Genomic DNA, 18,917 nt, shown 5'->3' with positions numbered 1-18,917 from the left:
GGCCTATATCGAAGGCACCGTATAGGATGGCTCCAATGGAGCTGAAGACCAAGCTGCTGGAATTATTAGACAAGGTTTTTATCCGCCTGAGTTCATCACTATGAGGAGCGCCCGTTTTGTTCATGAAGAAGAAAGATGGAATGATAAGGATGTGCATCAACTATTGAGAGCTAAACAAGGTCACAATTAAGAAAAAATATTTGTTTCCCAGAATTGACGATTTTTTTGGATCAATTACAAGACGCCAGTGTATTTTCAAAGATCGTTTTACGATCGTGTTATCGCCAAGTCAAAGTGAAGGAGGAGGAGATCCCTAAGACAACATTTTGACCTCGTTATGAACATTACGAGTTTTTGGTAATGTTGTTCGGGCGTACCAATGCCCCCGCGTTATTCATGGACACTATGAATATGGTTTTTCATGACCACCTAGACCCATTCATAGTAGTCTTTATTGACGATACCTTGATATACTCCAAGAATCAAGAGGATCAAGCGTTGCACTTAAGAAGAACGTTTGATAGGCTTTGACAAAAGCAACTCTATGCCAAGCTCGATAAGTGTGAGTTTTGGTTGGATAACGTGCCCTTCCTTGGGCACGTAATCTCTGTTGAAGGGGTATTTGTGGACCCCAAAAAGATGAAGGCAGTAGTAGATTGGAGGAGGCCAAATAGTGTTCACAAAATTTGGTGTTTTCTAGGACTTGCCAGCTACTACTGTCGCTTCATTGAAGGATTTGCCGAAACTGTCAGGGCCCCTGACTGCCCTCACAAAGAAGAACGCTAGCTACTTATGGACGGACACTTGAGAAAAAAGTTTCCAAGAGTTGAAGAAGCGATTAGTGTCAGCAACTATTCAAACACTACCTACAAAATTAGGGAATTTTGTAGTGTATAGTGATGTGTCAAAGAAAGGACTGGGAAATTTACTCATGTGGAATGATAAGGTGATCACTTATGCTTCACGCCAACTAAAAGATTACGAGCAAAACTACCCAACCCACGATCTGGAGCTCGCCACCGTTGTTTATGCTTTGAAGATTTGGAGACATTATTTGTATGGCGAAAAGTGTAAGATTTATATAGACCACAAGAATTTGAAGTATTTCTTCACCCAGAAGGAATTAAATATGAGGTAAAAGAGATGGTTAGAGTTAATCAAGGATTATGATTACGAGATCAATTATCACCCGGGTAGGAAGTCATCAACCAAACTCGTAACCATGAGTATTTATCAACCTCAGATAATAATGGAACTCGAGAGACTGAAACTGGAGGTTGTGACTAAAGGTTCGCCAGTACTTTTGTCGAGTATGGTAATTCAACCAGAATTGCTAGAAAGGATCAAGAATGCCCAGGAGAATGATCCTGAATCCCAGCGGATTAGGAAAAAGCTCGAAGAGGGAAAGGCAAAGGAAATTTCATCTGAAGGATGATGGGACGGTTACCCACTTCAATCAAATTTGCATAACGGAATGTGAGGAGCTAAGGAAAGAAAAAATGAGCGAGGCTCATCGATCAGTGTACACTGTACATCCTGGTAGCACCCATATGTACAAGGATTTAAAGATGACCTATTGGTGGAACGACATGAAAAGGGAGATTGCCAAGTATGTGGAGCAATGCCCCACGTGCCAACAGGTTAAGGCAAGACACCGAAGGCAAGCAAGAATGCTCAAGCCTCTACTAATACCTAAGTGGAAATGGGATGAGATTGCGATGGATTTCATCCTAGGTCTACCAAGGACATTGACCGGAGAAGATTCCATTTGGGTAGTTGTAATAACCCCGACTCCCTTTCAAGGGTAAAATAGTCTCTTATTACCTATGAGAATGGATAACTAGACGGAAATAATAAACGCCTGATTTTGTTACGTATGAAAATTTATTTTATTCCTTGTTGTTAAATAACCGTTTCTATATTTTATTAAAACACCTGCTGTTAAATTTAATAAATTTATATCAATTTAAGTTCCACTTTTATATTTTATATTTATATTAAAATATGAGGACCAGATTTTATATTAAAAATATTAGATATCTGATTTATTATTATTAAAATACCTGTTTTAGTATATAAAACCTTAGCAGTCAAAGATTGAAACCCTACTCCTATAAATAAATCTTTTAGCTGTCACTCTCTCCTCTCATCACAAAAAAAAAAAAAAAAAAAAAAAGTTTTCAAGCCTTCTATCCCTCGCGTTGTACGTACAAGAATTTTCAGTTTCCTTCGCTTCTATTTGCAGGTACTTTTTCATTTTTCTTTGTTTTTCTTATCTTCTCTTTTATTGATTAGTCGTAGCCTTTGTATGAATTTGGTTCTCTTCTTTTCTTTTCTTCTATACCAACGTCACAAACATACCCTGCTTATTGTGTTTTCTTTTCTTTTTCTTTCACTGCTGAATTTTCGTGGCACACGTGACTGATCCGCACTGTTCCTTTTCTTTCCGCAATACTTCTTTTCTTGTCCTTGAGCCATTCTTTACAGCAAGTTTGGCTGATTATATATATATATATATATATATATTTGTTTTCTTCTTTTCTCTCTTATAGCCGTAAAGATAGGAGGAATAGTCTTCATTGATTTTTTTCTCCTTGGTTCTATCGGACAGCATGGTCTTCCCATTCTTCACTTTTATTTATTTTATTTTTTTCAACAGCATACAGGTCTCCTACTTGTTTAATTTTCTTTCCTTGTCCAAGATTTTATGCTCCTTTCCTGTTCTTCTCTTTTGGACATATATATTTGATAATTTCTATTAATTAATTAATTTATTTTGTTCTCTTAAATCTTTTCCACAAAGAAGCAAAACTGTTTTAGTTCAATTGTTTCAAACCTTCTTGTAAATTTCTTAAAAAGAAATCATGGATCATTTTTATAAATCATTTTTATTAAGGGTATAGTTCGTAATATCGGAATTTATTAAACTTTATTATTATAAAAGAAAATATTTCTGGTGACAAATACCTTTATTAAGTCGTATTTCTAATACCAATAAAATAAAACGTGTTGTTACCTATTTAATGATTTAAATATTATTCGAGTAATTAATGTCTTTAAACATATCTAGGGAATCCATTCTCAATAGGCTAGCAAGACGAACCGTAGTAGTGTCTGAATATTTTCTAGCGACGAGTATGTAGTATTAATTTGTTGGAACCTGGATTCAGGTGATTAGCTAACTGTCAAGGAATTTGCTTTAGTTGCATCCGGAGAGGTAAGGGATCCTCTACCCCTTTTCAAATTGTTTTATGTCATATTACTTTATCCTTTTTTTTAAACATATTTACAATTAATTGTTCTTGTTTTATATTTCAAATTATATTGATGCATGAAGGACTGTTTTAAAAATAGTTTTGAGATGAAAATTTGTCGGTATAAATGTTAATCTTGAAATCACTGTTTTAAAAGAAGCTTTGGTTATAAAGGATTTTCTAGTTATTTGTAAATTGTGTAGTTGGTTCCCGAGACGGGAAGTTACAGCTTTTTGAAATTAATGAGAAAAGGAGAGTAAAAACCCTCCCACACGTTGCCTCAAGAGTTATCAAAGGAATAAGAATAATTTATGAGAATGAGATTTTTATAAATGAGGCACGTGTGTGGAGGAGACTATCATTTTGGCCCCAGAGATTTTCACAGAGATTTACAAAGTTTAAGCTCGGTACCGTTGCTTGGATGGAAGCGCAACTGCCCAAAGACTTAGAGAGAGCGGATCCATCCCTATGTCATGCTAAGTGCACTTCAATTAATTAGTTGACGGGGCAGGGCCTGTGGCAACAGTTTACCTGCCTGAGGTCGCAGTAAACCGCGCAACCCTAGTACACAGGGCGTAATAGTGTACATGGGCCCTATATATGAGAAGTCTTAATCGTTAACGGGTATTTTTATATGTTAAGTAAAATGCCGAATTTTGAATTGTGTTCTAGAAATTTAGATTTCAATTGTATTTTAATAATTGTTTTAAAGAAAATGAAGTTAACTCAACCGTTTTATGGTTGAGGGTTGTCTTACTGAGCATTTCTCGCTCACCCCTTATTTTTGTTTTGTTTTCAGGTTATAAACAGAGAGACCTAGGCGGCCGAGATGGGATCTAGGCTAGCAGTAGGATATTATTTTTCTGTTACCTTAATAAGTGCACTTGCACAATAAATTTAGTTTTTCTTTAGATTTTCAATTATTGAATCAAACATAATTGTTCATTTCGAAATAACTGTTTCCGCATTTATTAAAGCTCTGAGTTTTAAAATCTTTATTATTTTTGTTATTAAATTCAGCATATTAGCTAGGTTGTTGGCAGACCTTACGAATCTTTGCAGTTTGGTGTATGAAAATGGATGAACCTAACCCTTAGCGATTTGGGGGCGTTACAGTAGTAGTGGACCATTTGACAAAAAGCACGCACTTCAATCCTGTAAAAGTAAAGGACCCCATGGATAAGTTGGCAAATCTATATGTACAAAATATAATGCGATTACACGGAGTGCCATCAGCAATCGTTTCAGATAAAGATTCGTGATTTACTTCAAGCAACTGGCAAAGTTTACACATGTAAATGGGAACAGACTTGAAATTTAGTACAACATTTCACCCCAAATTGATGGCCAATCAGAACGAACCAATCAAATTTTGGTGGATATATTGCTTACTTGTGTTTTGGATTTCAAGGGAAGTTGGATTCAATCCTTACCATTGATTAAGTTTCCTTACAACAATAGTTACCAGGATATTATTGAAATGCCACCCTATGAAGCACTATACAGACAAAAATGTCAATCGCCCTTGTATAGGAGCAACATTGGGGAACCCTAATTGTTGGGTCCAGAGATCATTCAGGACACTCGGGATGTAAAGTCCCACTTTTCACAAAAAAGCGTAATTGAAAATTTGATTTCCACATGACATTACGACATCATCAGAGTTAAATATTGGCAACGGAATATATTTTTCTTTACAATGACACATCAGAGCTGACTGAATAACTTCAATATAAAATAATAACCTTTCGTTTTGATACAATAATTACATTAAAAAATGATAACATATGTGCCACAAGAGGCATTAATATTATACAACCATATATTATTCTAATACAAACGAAAGGTCTTTTCCTTAATCAACCTAGCAGCTACTCCCATCATTCCTGCAAAAACTCACATATGATTGTGGTTAACACCACAATCTCATGCTGTGGTTGAGCTCAGACACATATTGACACACTAATTTATCTAACAATATACAATGCATCCAAATGATGACAATTATATCCACATACAATTATGCTCGTTCTTTTACTTTAACTCTTTACTACTCAAAGCCATATCTTTACTTATCACATTATTAGTGCCACATGTTACCACTAATTATTGAGCAATACCTCCTTTTTTGGAGCCATACTTCCCATATTGGAGCCATACCTCCGTTGCTGGAGCCATATCTCCATTGTTGGAGCCATAACCCCATTACCGGAACCATACTTCCAACGCCAAAGCCATAACTCTACTTACTTACCTTATCTCACTATTACTCCTTCAACCTTTGGTTTATCCGTCGGTCTTATCAGCGTATTGATGCCTTGGTACCTAAACTTTCGTTTATCTGTTGGTCTCCTCATTTCACTGACGCCTTGGTACCTAAACCTCCAGTCTTTTTATTAACAGACTAATATCATATCACAATATATTCTTGCAAACATCATATACATAACTTCAACCAAAACATGTTAAACATATGAAATGCCAAACATCACGCATACAATTAGATAAAACAACAATCACTACATTGCTAAAGATTAAACCACACGTATTATCCTCAATGAGTAAGAAATACTCACAGTTATTTCCTGCTACAAAGATTGATCCACAGAAAGAAGACTGCATAGTTATACATATACGATTAGTATAAAATACTAAGTATCTATTTACTACTTTTTACTTATGACTTGTAAATTGTTTATCCTAATTTCTAATGTTGCTTAGAAATCACCACGGCATATAAAATATATTAATTATAATGCCACATATTTCATATGGGCATTATAACAACATTTATTATTAAATGACCAAAATACCATTTTTACATAAAAATAGTCCTTTACATATTATTAACATAATATCCTCTATAAAAATAGACATAACAATTAATATAACTAATTGCCATAATTTATAAAATAATTCTAATTTAATCCTTTATAAACATTTGGGCAAAATAATGGCATTAGCATATTAAATGCCTAATAATATTTTAAAAGCATTTGGGCAGCATAACGGCATAGTTGACTGAATAACCTCAATATATAAAATAATAACCTTTTGTTCTGATACAATAATTACATTCTAAAAATGATACCATACGTGCCACAGGTGGCACTAATATTACACAACCATAAATTATTCTAATACAAACTAAATGTGTCTTCCTTAATCAACCTATCGGCTGCTCCCTTCATTCCTGCAAAAACTCGCATGTGATTGTGGTTAACACCACAATCTCATGCTGTGGCCGAGTGAGTCAACAGTCCTTAACCACATAGTGACACACTGATTTATCTAACAATATACAATGCATTCAAATGATGATAGTTATATCCACATACATATATTCATATCCACATACAATCATGCTCATTCTTTTACTTTAACTCTTTACTAGTCAAAGCCATATCTTTACTTATCACATTATTAGTGCCACATGTTACCACTAATTACTGAGCCATACCTCCTTTATTGGAACCATACTTTCCATATCGACTGTGAGGCTTGTGCTCGCTAGTCTACTACGGGGCCTTGTGCTCCCACTATGGGCCTTGTGCCCGCCAACTTTGTTATTACTACTTACTTACCTTATCTCACTATTACTTCTTCAACCTTTGGTTTATCCCTCGGTCTTATCAGTGTATTGATGCCTTGGTATCTAAACTTTCGATTTATCTGTTGGTCTAGTCAATTGCTTGACGCCTTGGTACCTAAACCTCAGTTTATCCATTGGTCTCCTCAATTCACTGACGCCTTGGTACTTAAACCTCCATTCTTTTTGTTAACAGACTCATATTTTCCTATTGTTGAAATTCCATCTATTATATTTTTTAGAAAGAAACTTATCATAGATGAAAACTTCGACTATGATAAGCGGTTGTTCTTATCCTTTCAAAAAGGGTGTAAGAAAATAATATTTTATATAGTACCATAATTTTTATATAGCACAATTATCTATTACATGAGTCGATCTAACGACTTATGGCGAGTACTAACCTTCAGGTATCTATTTTCATATCCGCAAATCGTTCTCTATCCTCATCAGTAAGGATAAGAGCGTACGTTCATGCTTGTTGTAGGGGTTCGCCTTCACGTTGTCTTGATCCTCCAGCTAGATTCAAAAGGCATGTTCTTTGGTAATGACCGAACTTACCACACTTGAAACAGCTTGAACCCGCCATCCTACATTCTCCTGTATGCAGCTTCCCACATGTGTTATAGGTAGGTATCTGTCTTCCTGGTATAGGCGGGAAACTTTTGCCAACCACTAACTTAGAATCGTGCTCTAACGCTGGCCTTTTCTCTGAATGCAATGTCTGTTGCTTCTGTTGCCTTTTCCAATCATAGGCTACTACTGTTTCCCGAATTCCTCTCTCCGCAAGAGATGCTACTTCAACTAGCCTAGCATAGTGCTTGATCTTGAGGCATATCACCATTTCCTTGATGCAAGGGTTGAGGTCATTTTTTAAGCGCTTTGCTTTTGATTCTTTGTCGGGGATTAGGTTAGCGGCAAACCTAGCGAGTTCTACGAATCTGGAGGAGTATTGTTCCACTGTCATGTCGCCCTTGACTAGATTTTGGAATTCGATAGCTCTTTGTTGCCTTTGAGCTCTGGGAAAGCATTGCCTGTTGTATTCAACTTTAAACAGATCCTAAGTAATTACTGTTTCGTTTGGGGGTTCTATTAGCAATACCTACTTGGAGGTCCACCATCTTCCAACTTTGCCTGTCAGTTTTAGTCTGATTTATCAGATGCTCTATTCGTTGGTGCAGCCGAGGATATCGAACAGTACTTTGATGTCAGTGAGCCATGCTTCAACTGCGCTTGGTCCTTTCACACCTTCAAATGATCGGAAGTTGTGACTAGAAAAGTCACAGAGTGAACAACCTAGAGATTCAACTTGGTTGTTGGGTTGTCGCACACGTGCTATCGCTTCGGCGAATTACCTAGAGGTGTCAGCCATGAATTGGATCAAGGCTTCAAAAAATTGTGGAGGTGGAGATGGAATCCTGTCATTACCATCTTCAAGGTGATGTTCGTCTTGGTTCTTATGACGTCAATATGGTGGCATCTTTTCTGCGCCATGTCACTCGTTAACAAAATAAGGCAATATAATTTATTCAGACTTAATAAAGATCACATGGATATTTCCTATCCAAATTATTATTCCGGAGGGGATTTTCCAGTGCTATCTAATCTTATTAAAGAGTGTTTATTCCTAATAATCTTGTTATTTACCTAGTGACTCTAAAAGAATAAACATATACAATCATTCACAAAATCACAACACTAGGCACATAATCTAAAGTAGTGTTATGTGTTAAGTGAACATAGACATGTATAGCACACATACTCAAAAGTTTTTCATAAAGAATTTTCTTTGTATTAAAACCTTTTGAAAACATATAATAATACATGATTGAGTATTAATTCTCATCCCAGAACATGAGTTTAACTCCCCCATATTCAATGGATTGTTATACACGAATGAGTAGCCTCATCCTGGAACAAAAGTTTTACTCTTTGCATTCAAAGGAGGAACAAAAGTTTTACTCCTTGTGTTCAAAGCAGAAATAAAAGTTTCCTTCCTCTGATTTAATGGAGTGTCTCAGTTGCTATTAGAGGCAAGTATAAAACAAAAATATGTCTATAATATAGATATATCATTTTTATAAAAATTTTGTTTTAACAACATTTTTATTGCGTCCAAACATCTTTTCATCGCGTCAGAAAATCATTTCACAAACAAAGTAACAATGTTTAAAAGATATACTCAATATACTTAAAACATTTTCTTGGATCCAAAACCAAAATAGTTTCTTTTTCAAACCCTTTGTTTAGCATGCAATCATACAAATATACATATCTAACTTGCCAATCAAATCTATAAGCTACTAACTTGAAAATCATATCAACATGTTCTCTAACACATAAATGATATTAAAATACTTACTAACATGATTAGCAATAAACATATATAAAGATCATATGGTGCATATATGATCATGTTTAGCAAGGTAACACATAAACATCAAAGTCATATCATTCATACATCATTATAATTATCACAGAAACATATCATCATTAGAATTACACAATGTAGCATAGATGACCATATTTAAGAAATCCTAATTGTAGACAATAGTTATTAATCTCATTAACCATAACATTTCACACAAAAGCTTTCATAAAAAGTTGTTTATTTTACCTATAGCTCTTGTGTCATTTCTAAAATTTCTATGGTCAGTTCTAGTGGTCACCAGAGCAAACTACTCTGATATCAAACTGTAACGCCCCGCTTTTTACAAAAAAGCATAAGTGAAAATTTCAATTTTCACATGACATTACGACGTCATCAGAGTTAAATATTGACAGCGGAATATATTTTTTCTTTACAATGACACATTAGAGCTGACTGAATAACTTCAATATAAAATAATAACCTTTCGTTTTGATACAATAACTACATTCAAAAATGATAACATATGTGCCACAGGTGGCATTAATATTATATAACCATATATTATTCTAATACAAACTAAAGGTCTATTCTTTAATTAACCTAGCAGCTGCTCCCATCATTCAGGCAAAAACTTGCATGTGATTGTTGTTAACACCACAATCTCATGCTGTAGTTGAGTGAGCCAACGGTCCTCAACAACATAGTGACACACTGATTTATATAACAATATACAGTGCATCCAAATGATACAGTTATATCCATATACAATCATGCTTGTTCTTGTACTTTACCTTTATTAGAACCATACTTCCCATACTGGAGCCATACCTCTATTGCTAGAGCCATACCTCCATTGCTAGAGCCATAACCCCATTACGGGAACCATACTTCCAATGCCAAAGCCATAACTCTACTTACTTACCTTATCTCACTATTACTCCTTCAACCTTTGGCTTATCCGTCGGTCTTATCAGCGTATTGATGCCTTGGTACCTAAACTTTCGTTTATCCGCTGGTCTCCTCAATTCACTGACGCCTTGGTACCTAAACCTCCAGTCTTTTTATTAACAAACTCATATCATACCACAATATATTCATGAAAACATCATATAAATAACTTCAACCAAAGCATGTTAAACATATATATTAAATGCCAAACATCACGCATACAATTAGATAAAATAGCAATCACTACATTGCTAAAGACTAAACCACACGTATCATCCTCAATGAGTAAGAAATACTCACAGTTATTTCCAACTACAAAGATTGATCCACAGAAAGAAGACTGCATAGTTATACATATACGATTAGTATAAAATACTAAGCACCTATTAACTACTTTTTACTTATGACTTGTAAATTGTTTATCCTAATTTCTGATGCTGCTTAGAAATTACCACAGCATATAAAATATAGTAATTATAATGCCACATATTTCATATGAGCATTATAACAACATTTATTATTGAATGACTAAAATACCCTTTTTACATAAAATAGTCATTTACATATTATTAACATAATATCCTCTATAAAAATAGACATAACAATTAATATAACTAATTGCCATAGTTTATAAAATAATTCTAATTTAATCCTTTATAAACATTTGAGCAAAATAACGGCATTAGTATATTAAATGTCTAATAATATTTTATAAAACACTGTTACACTGCCCAAATATTTAAAGTATTTTTAGGCATTATTAATACTAATGCCGTTATTTTGCCCAATTTCATAAAAGAATTAATTATGTAGATATTCTAAATCCACATGTTTTTAAAGTATAAAACCCGTTAATTATATTAACGAAGTTATTAAGTTTATTTGATGTAAAATAAACCATATGTTGGCTAAAATCTATTTTCGTATCTCACTGTTTCAGTTAAAATAACTGAAACGGTACATGCTTTGATATTATTTAATTAAAGGTTCAAGTTATTTTGGGTTGCAAAACTCTATTGTAAAATCAATGAGTTTGAAGTATTATACTTATTTTTGTAAAAAGGTATTGTGAGATCTATTTGGATATATAGATATTTAAAGGCCTTAATAAATACTGTGTTAGAGTCTGCATAAAAAATTAGTAATAAAATGTAATTGGATTAATATGCCGAGATAGTGTTTAAGCAAAAGTAGAGATCATATTAAAGGTTTAAAGGTTAGAAATGGGAATAATGTTCAAATGCATTGTTAGTGAATTATATTAATTCACTATTGTTTGTATTAAATTATTGCAGTGAATATTTATCTATGAACACTTTCTGAAGCGAGAAATAACTGTGAGTATTTCTTACTCACTGAAGATGATACGTGTTGTTTAGTCTTTAGCAATGTAGTGATTGTTGTTTTATTTAATTGTATGCGTGATGTTTGGCATTTAATATGTTTAACATGTTTTGGTTGAAGTTATGTATATGATGTTTGCATGAATATATTGTAATATTGTTAGTTTTTGTGTTGGCTGCATTCTGTTGGACAAAATCACTTTTATGTAATGTTGCTGATTTCACAGGGATGCCTATCAGTTAAGAGTCTTCAAATATTCAGAGTTTATTTATCTGATATGGAAAGGGCCTTATTATAACAAGATCAGTGTCATAAGCATCAAGAAGGAATGCCTGGACTCCAAGAAGACTCTGCAAAGTCTACAACTTAGCAAAAGTTGGATCCCGAGTTTATCATCCGAACGGCCTAGTGAAATGCCTGGACACTCATTAGTCAGTAACATAAGATACTTTTAAACAGGGGTTCAATCAGTTTTCAGAAGTCTTCTTCAGATATATGTTTCTAGAAGATTCTGTGCGGATGTCAAGACAGTGTAGTAAGATCCCTTGCATTTATTCGAACGATGTGGTATTCCGTTTAGATGCTCATCAGTCAAGCATCATCCGTCCAGACGACGTGATATACCATTCGAACGCCCAACTGTCCAAAGCATCATCCGTTCAGACGACGAGAAATTTTCGTACAGACCTTCCTTTGTGTCGAGAAGCTTTAAACTGTTCCAGCTTGCATCTGTCCGGACGTTTCAGCAGCACGTCCGGACGACACTCAGTGTTCGACCAGCTATAGGATTTCATTCCAAAACACAGATAAAGGAAAATCGTTGCAATCGTCCAGACGATGTGGATTCCCGTCCGGACGCGCTCATCCATAAGGCAAGCTGCGCATTCAAAATTCAGACGTCTGGACGACAGCCTTCATTGTCCGAATGGGCGAGCTATTTATATGGAAATTGTGTGCATCTGATCAACCATCCGGACAACCATTCCCTTGGTCCGGACGCGCGAAGCCTTGATATGGAAATTGTGTACAGCTAAAGTGCGACCGTCCGGATGACAGGGCAACACCGTCCGGACGCGGCTCAAAAACAGGAAAGAATTTCAGCGAAATTTTGGAAAGCCGATCGTACAATTGTCCATCTGGACGTCTTATGTCTACCGTCCGAATGGCGCCTAGGTTTTTCAAGCCAGACGCTCATTTGAACCTAGAGCTTATAAATGGAGGTCCCTAGGCTTGAGAACTGCAAGAATTCGGTGGCGAATTCCATAGTGCTTAGAGAGTTATATTTTAGAGTTATTGTGCTGATCTGCTCACTCTCAAGTCGTTACTAAGTGCTGTTGCTGTTCTGAAACTGAAGTCTATCTTAGGGGTTGGCCCTAAGGTAAATGATTCCATTGAAGACCCTTTCAAGTAGGAGACTTGGTTGGGAGGCATTCATGTTGGGTTTCACGTTAGAGTTCAAGGTATGACCACTGCATAAGGGTATGTGAGTGCTACTGCTTTGTAACTAGCTTTGTCTTCTGAATAGTGGATATCTTGGGTTTGGCTGCCCCAGAGTGGTTTTTATCTTAACTTAGTTTTCACTCCGTCAAGAAAATATCTGTCTCCTTTAATATCGCATTTTGATATTTTGTTGCACACTATTGCACACACTTGATAAATTAGAAGTCCAATTATTTTTCAGATATGATATGAGTCTGTTAATAAAAAGACTGTAGGTTTAGGTACCAAGGCGTCAGTGAATTGTGGAGATCAATGGATAAACAAAAGTTTAGGTACCAAGGCATCAGTACACTGATAAGAGCGATGGATAAACCGAAGGTTGAAGGACTAATAGTGAGATAAGGTACGTAAGTGGAGTTATGGCTCTGGCATTGGAAGTATGGTTCCGGTAATGGGGTTATGGCTCCAGCAATGGAGGTATGGCTCCAGTATAGGAAGTATGGTTCCAATAATGGAGGTATGGCTCCAGTATAGGAGGTATGGCTCAGTAATTAGTGATAACATATGACACTAACAATGTGATAAGTAGAGATATGGCTTTGAGTAGTAAAGAGTTAAAGTAAAAGAACGAGCATGATTGGATGTGGATATAATTGTCATCATTTGGATGCATTGTATATTGTTAGACAGATCAGTGTGCCACTATGTGGTTGAGGACCGTTGACTCACTCGACCACAGCATGAGATTGTGGTGTTAACTACAATCACATGCGAGTTTTTGCAGGAACAAAGGGAGCAGCTGATAGGTTGATTAAGGAAGAGACCTTTAGTTTGTATTAGAATAATATATGGTTGTGTAATATTAGTGCCGTTGGTGGCACGTATGTTATTATTTTTGAATGTAATTATTGTATCAGAATGAAAGGGTATTATTTTATATATTGAAGTTATTCAGTAAGCTCTTATTTGTCATTGTAAAGAAAAAAAAAAGTATTTCGCTACCAATATTTAACTCTGATGATGTCGTAATGTCACGTGGAAATTGAAATTTGCACTTACGCTTTTTGTAAAAAGCGGGGCGTTACACGGGACAAGATAGTCATTATTAGACAAAGGATGGTAGCAGCGTAAAGTCGACGAAAAAGTAACGCTGATAACCGAAGACAGGTATTGGAGTTTGAAGTGGGAAACCAGGTGTTCCTGAATATATCTTAAATGAAAGTAGTGTTGCATTTTGGCAAGAAGAGAAAGTTAAGCCCTTGATTCATTGGACCATTTGAGATAACGCAAAGAGTTGTAAAGTTAGCTTACCCAGTTACCCTACTGCCAGATTTGGCAGGGAAGCGTGACGCCTTCCATGCCCGATGTTAAGGAAATACATCCCGAACGCCAATCTGGTAGTGGAGTACAAACCTTTGGGAATAGAGGGGGAGCTAACCTATGAAGAGAAGCCCGTACGAATCTTGGACCGTAATGAGCAAGTTTTGTGCACCAAGACGATTCCCATTGTAAAGGTGCTATGGCGTAATCATGGACTAGAAGAAGCATCTTAAGAAGCAGAGCAGGACATGAGGAGCCGCTACTCGCATTTGTTTGAATTTCATGTGCGTAGTCTTTAGATTCTTGGAGATTTTGTTTGGATTGGTAAGAATGACTAAGAGGAATGTTTCCTGTCCAGGGAGCATAAGGACTATGGCAAAGATACCTATAGACCTTGACTGTGTATGGAACTACTCTTTCTATGAGCTGATAGATTTGGGAGTCGACATAGATAAAGACTAGTATAGTTTAGGCCACATCGAATACGATGTTCTAGATGACCTAAGAGGTGATTACCCACACTTATTTGAAGACGAGGTAGCGGAAATATTAGAAAATGGATGGGACAAGATTACTTAAGAAATTACTGAGCATGGAGACGATGAGGCTTTGGATATGAGGTAACATTACTAAATTCTCATGAAGTCTGTCTTTGCAAAATTTCGAGGATGAATTTTTTGTAAGGAAGGGAGAATGTAGTGTCCCAGATTATTATCAAGGGTTAATTAGGCCTTAATTAGGAATTTGGGACTTTTGACCTTTTGAGTTGACCAAGAACGTTCGCGGTTCCAACCAGGAACATTCCCAATTTTCACCTGGAACGTTCGCAGTTCCCACCACGAACGATCATTGACGTGTTGTACTGTGTGTTAGAAGGTACATCCCACTTCTTCAACATGTGTGTCAGACCGTATCCCGAACGATTACTATCATATGCCAAACAATCGCCTAATCCTAGATATTTCACGAACTTTCACGATTCGCTTATCAAACATTTTCCAAAGGCCATATTAGTTGATTGTTCCCACTCAAAATTTTTCTCATATAAATACCAACACACCCTTTTCACCTCATTTTCGCCCATTTTGTCAGTATAAATAGGAGGGTCGAACGTTCGGCTTTGACATCGATTCGTTCGTCTAGTGAAGGTCGAAATTTCGACACTCGGGTAGAATCCCAAATCCTAACCTAAAAGCCACAAAACTAGTTCTAAGCAAGTCCTACTGTCTTGATATGGTTTCTAACAGAGTCCTAAGCCTTAATAAGGTCTCCATGTAGAACTTTGTACATTAAACATCATTAAAAAAAAAAAAAAAAAAAAAACTAATCCAACACTAATCTAGTTATTGAAACCAAAAAGTAAGTAGAGATACCAAAACCTTAAACTAGGTTATGAAAACTAACTAAACAACATAAGAACAACTTAAGAAGCAAGTTAGTAAAACTCACATGGATACTTGATATTATTTTTTCACATAGCATGATTATTTTGTATATCAAAACATGCATGTTTACAACTCACATGAAATATCATTTTGATTACTGTGAACTCTATTTTGTGAAAATCTGTGATTAATGGTAATGAAATGATGAGATTATGAAAGCATGCATGTAAAATACTGTGAAGGCTAAATTGCATCATATGACGTGGTACACCATTTTGTACAGAAATATGGCCATGGGCTTATTGTTATATGGGTTGTTCTTTATGGTCAAATGTTTATAATGTGTTATGATGGACCTTGGATCCAATGATATTTTTGTGACTAGCACACCATGTTTGAATGGAGGTCACAGTTACGACTTTGCTAGTAGCGTGGGCCACTCGAGGTTAGACTTTGTCGGACAGCTAGTATATGACGGTATGCATACTTATTCGGGGCACCGGTGTTCTATTACAAGTCCCTCGAGACGGCTCCAACCCTGCCGAAAATGGGTTAATATCATACGTAGACCATTTGGAATTAAACTATGACATGACTTTTATTATAAGCATATATTATTTCTATACCACTTACGTCACCATCTTGTACAACGAAATAATATTCTAATGCATGTGATTACCACTTAAACTGAGTTTACCTTATGATAACATGTGCATCATGCGTATTATTACTCATAAGTTGTGGACTTATACTTATATCTATATACCTGTGAAACATATAGGCCTCGTTTGGTTCGCAGAATGGGTATTCCATTAGGAAAATGAATAGTTATTATTATTATTATTTTTAATTTTTAATTTTTTGATTTTTTTTTTAATTTTTGATTTTTGATTTTTGATTTTGTTTTTTGATTTTTTTGTTTTTTTGATTTTTTTTAAATGTTGTCTATTCCCACAGGAATAGCTATTCCTCTTCGTAAGGGAATAGTTATTCCCATGGAATAGCTATTCCAAGGACTAGGTCTCTACCAAATAAAGGAATAGCTATTCCAATGGAATAGTCATTCCATTCCAATGACTTATTCCGCGAAACAAACGAGGCCACATTGTTTTATAGATAGTGTTTGTAATGCCGAGTTCGGAGCAGCATATGGTCCTGCTGAAGGGTGTGCTAAGTATCATTTTTGAGAAGTAAACCTCATATGTCATATGGCTGAAGCGAATGTGGAGAGGACCTAGTGAATCCTGTCAAGATATGATAGATTTCATCTTTATGCTTTATCTTCTTAATTTATGATTTGACTCTTGATGTTGGTAACTCTTAGATCTTTTGGTCTCGGATATGTACTTATTTTGATGAATGGTCTTATGATCATAATTCGAGAGTTTCAACTATATATGTTATGATGTTTTAGTTTACTCTGGCTATTCTTGTTAAAATTATGAATGTTAGAATTCTATCTTTATCTTTTAAGTTAAAGTATTGCACCGCAGACTCTATTCGGAGAGGATGAAATTCATGTTGTCTTGTTCTTTTAGAATAAGACTGGGAGACGAACAATGAAGTTAACTACAAGTTAGTTAATTTCACTGGGGTGTTACAAGTTTGGGCTATTAGTTGAGACTGAAATATATATATATATGAACACTTTTTTTAATTGTACTTAGAGGCCAATTTTGGCAAAAGATATCCAAGAACCGGGGGCATTTTGGGGAGATTTGGTTAAAAAATTTCACGTACGGCATACATTATGCGAGTTCCATCCTTGACAGGAAAAACTAATGAGGCTGTTAATAGTGACAATTGGATAGTTGGTGGGAGTCGAATGTCATTTTTTAAACTTTGCAGGTACAAGTGCCAAAGTGATGATACTAATTTGGGAGGGTTAAGTGTATTTTTTTCAAATTATATATTTTTTATGGTTTCAGATTTAGAAAATCTTATTCCATTCCTAACCCATTCACTCACCCTATTCCTATTCGTAAATTGTAGTAAGATTTTGTTAAACATTTTAAAGTATTGATTAAATGATTATTTAGTTAAATATTTAACGTGTTGGACATCACTTATTAAAGTGATCGAAGTTGGTGTCCACACGTGAGGCGTAATGTTAAAGTATTGATTAAATGATTATAAGTCTTAACCCTTCTCTATCAACTTAACCTTTTGAGACAAGTGATGATTTAATAAAATATATATTAGAGTTTATCATTTCTAATTAATGGTTTCCACGTGTATGTTCCAAACAAGAGTTAGTAATATCAATCTCTGATATTCGACCTACTTGTCCATATAAGAGAACCTAAAGATTTTCTTTTTTTTTTTTTTTTTTTTTTTTTTTTTTTTTTTTCTGATTTGTAAATTGCTTTGTAATCTTTTATTAGTTATCTATTCAATAGGATACGGCTTCAAGAATGAAAAAGGAAATAAAATAAGAAAAAGAAATCTATCGTACTGCAACTCAAAATTGTTGACCAAATGGATTTGGATTCTTGATAACTTTGTCTTTTACAGATTCCTTCATTGGTGTTGGAGAAAGAATGTGGCATTAAGTTCTTTTTATCTTCTTTACATGTTAAAAAAGGTTGACCTTGAACTCAATAGGAAGATTCTTTACTTTCTTACTTGGTGATTGGTGGGCGCCTGATATGTTTTTTTGGCAGTCAGCATAGCATGCGAATGCCTTCCTATGCAAGCTAGGTCCTACAGGAACATGAAGAGAAATCTATGCATAATTATCACAATAACACTTGCCCTAAATCGGTGATTATAATGGGCTATTTACAGCATAAATTAAGAAAAGTTCAAATCTCTTCATACATTTCTTTGGTCGGGTTTATACTTCAATTCATAAATTAAGAAAAGAAACAATTTGGCAAGGATGTATATATAAAGAATAACGAAAACTTCACTTAATTTTTTATGAACTTTTATCACTTTTACAATTTCTCTCAAAAGTACAAAAACTTTTAATTTAATGTATCAAACTTTAAAAAATTTGCAATCTCAATACTCCTCTTGTTAGGGTTTAGGGTTAAATTAGACGGTCAAAGAGTAAATTAATCATTATATCTTTGTAAACTTTATAAAATTATAAAATTACTAGACCATTACATTTTTTTAAAAAAGAAAAATTAAAATTGGGGGTATTTTTGTAATTTTCACATCCTATATTAGGATTTAACAAAAGATCTTAACGGAAGAGTGAAATTACAAAAAAAATTTAAAGTTGAGTGCGCTAAATTGAGGAATATATATATATATAT

The sequence above is a fragment of the Alnus glutinosa genome, chromosome 6 (assembly GCF_958979055.1).
Source record: "Alnus glutinosa chromosome 6, dhAlnGlut1.1, whole genome shotgun sequence".
Classification (NCBI taxonomy): domain Eukaryota; kingdom Viridiplantae; phylum Streptophyta; class Magnoliopsida; order Fagales; family Betulaceae; genus Alnus; species Alnus glutinosa.
The sequence above is the reverse complement of the archived record's forward strand: the minus strand, read 5'-3'. Positions refer to the sequence as shown.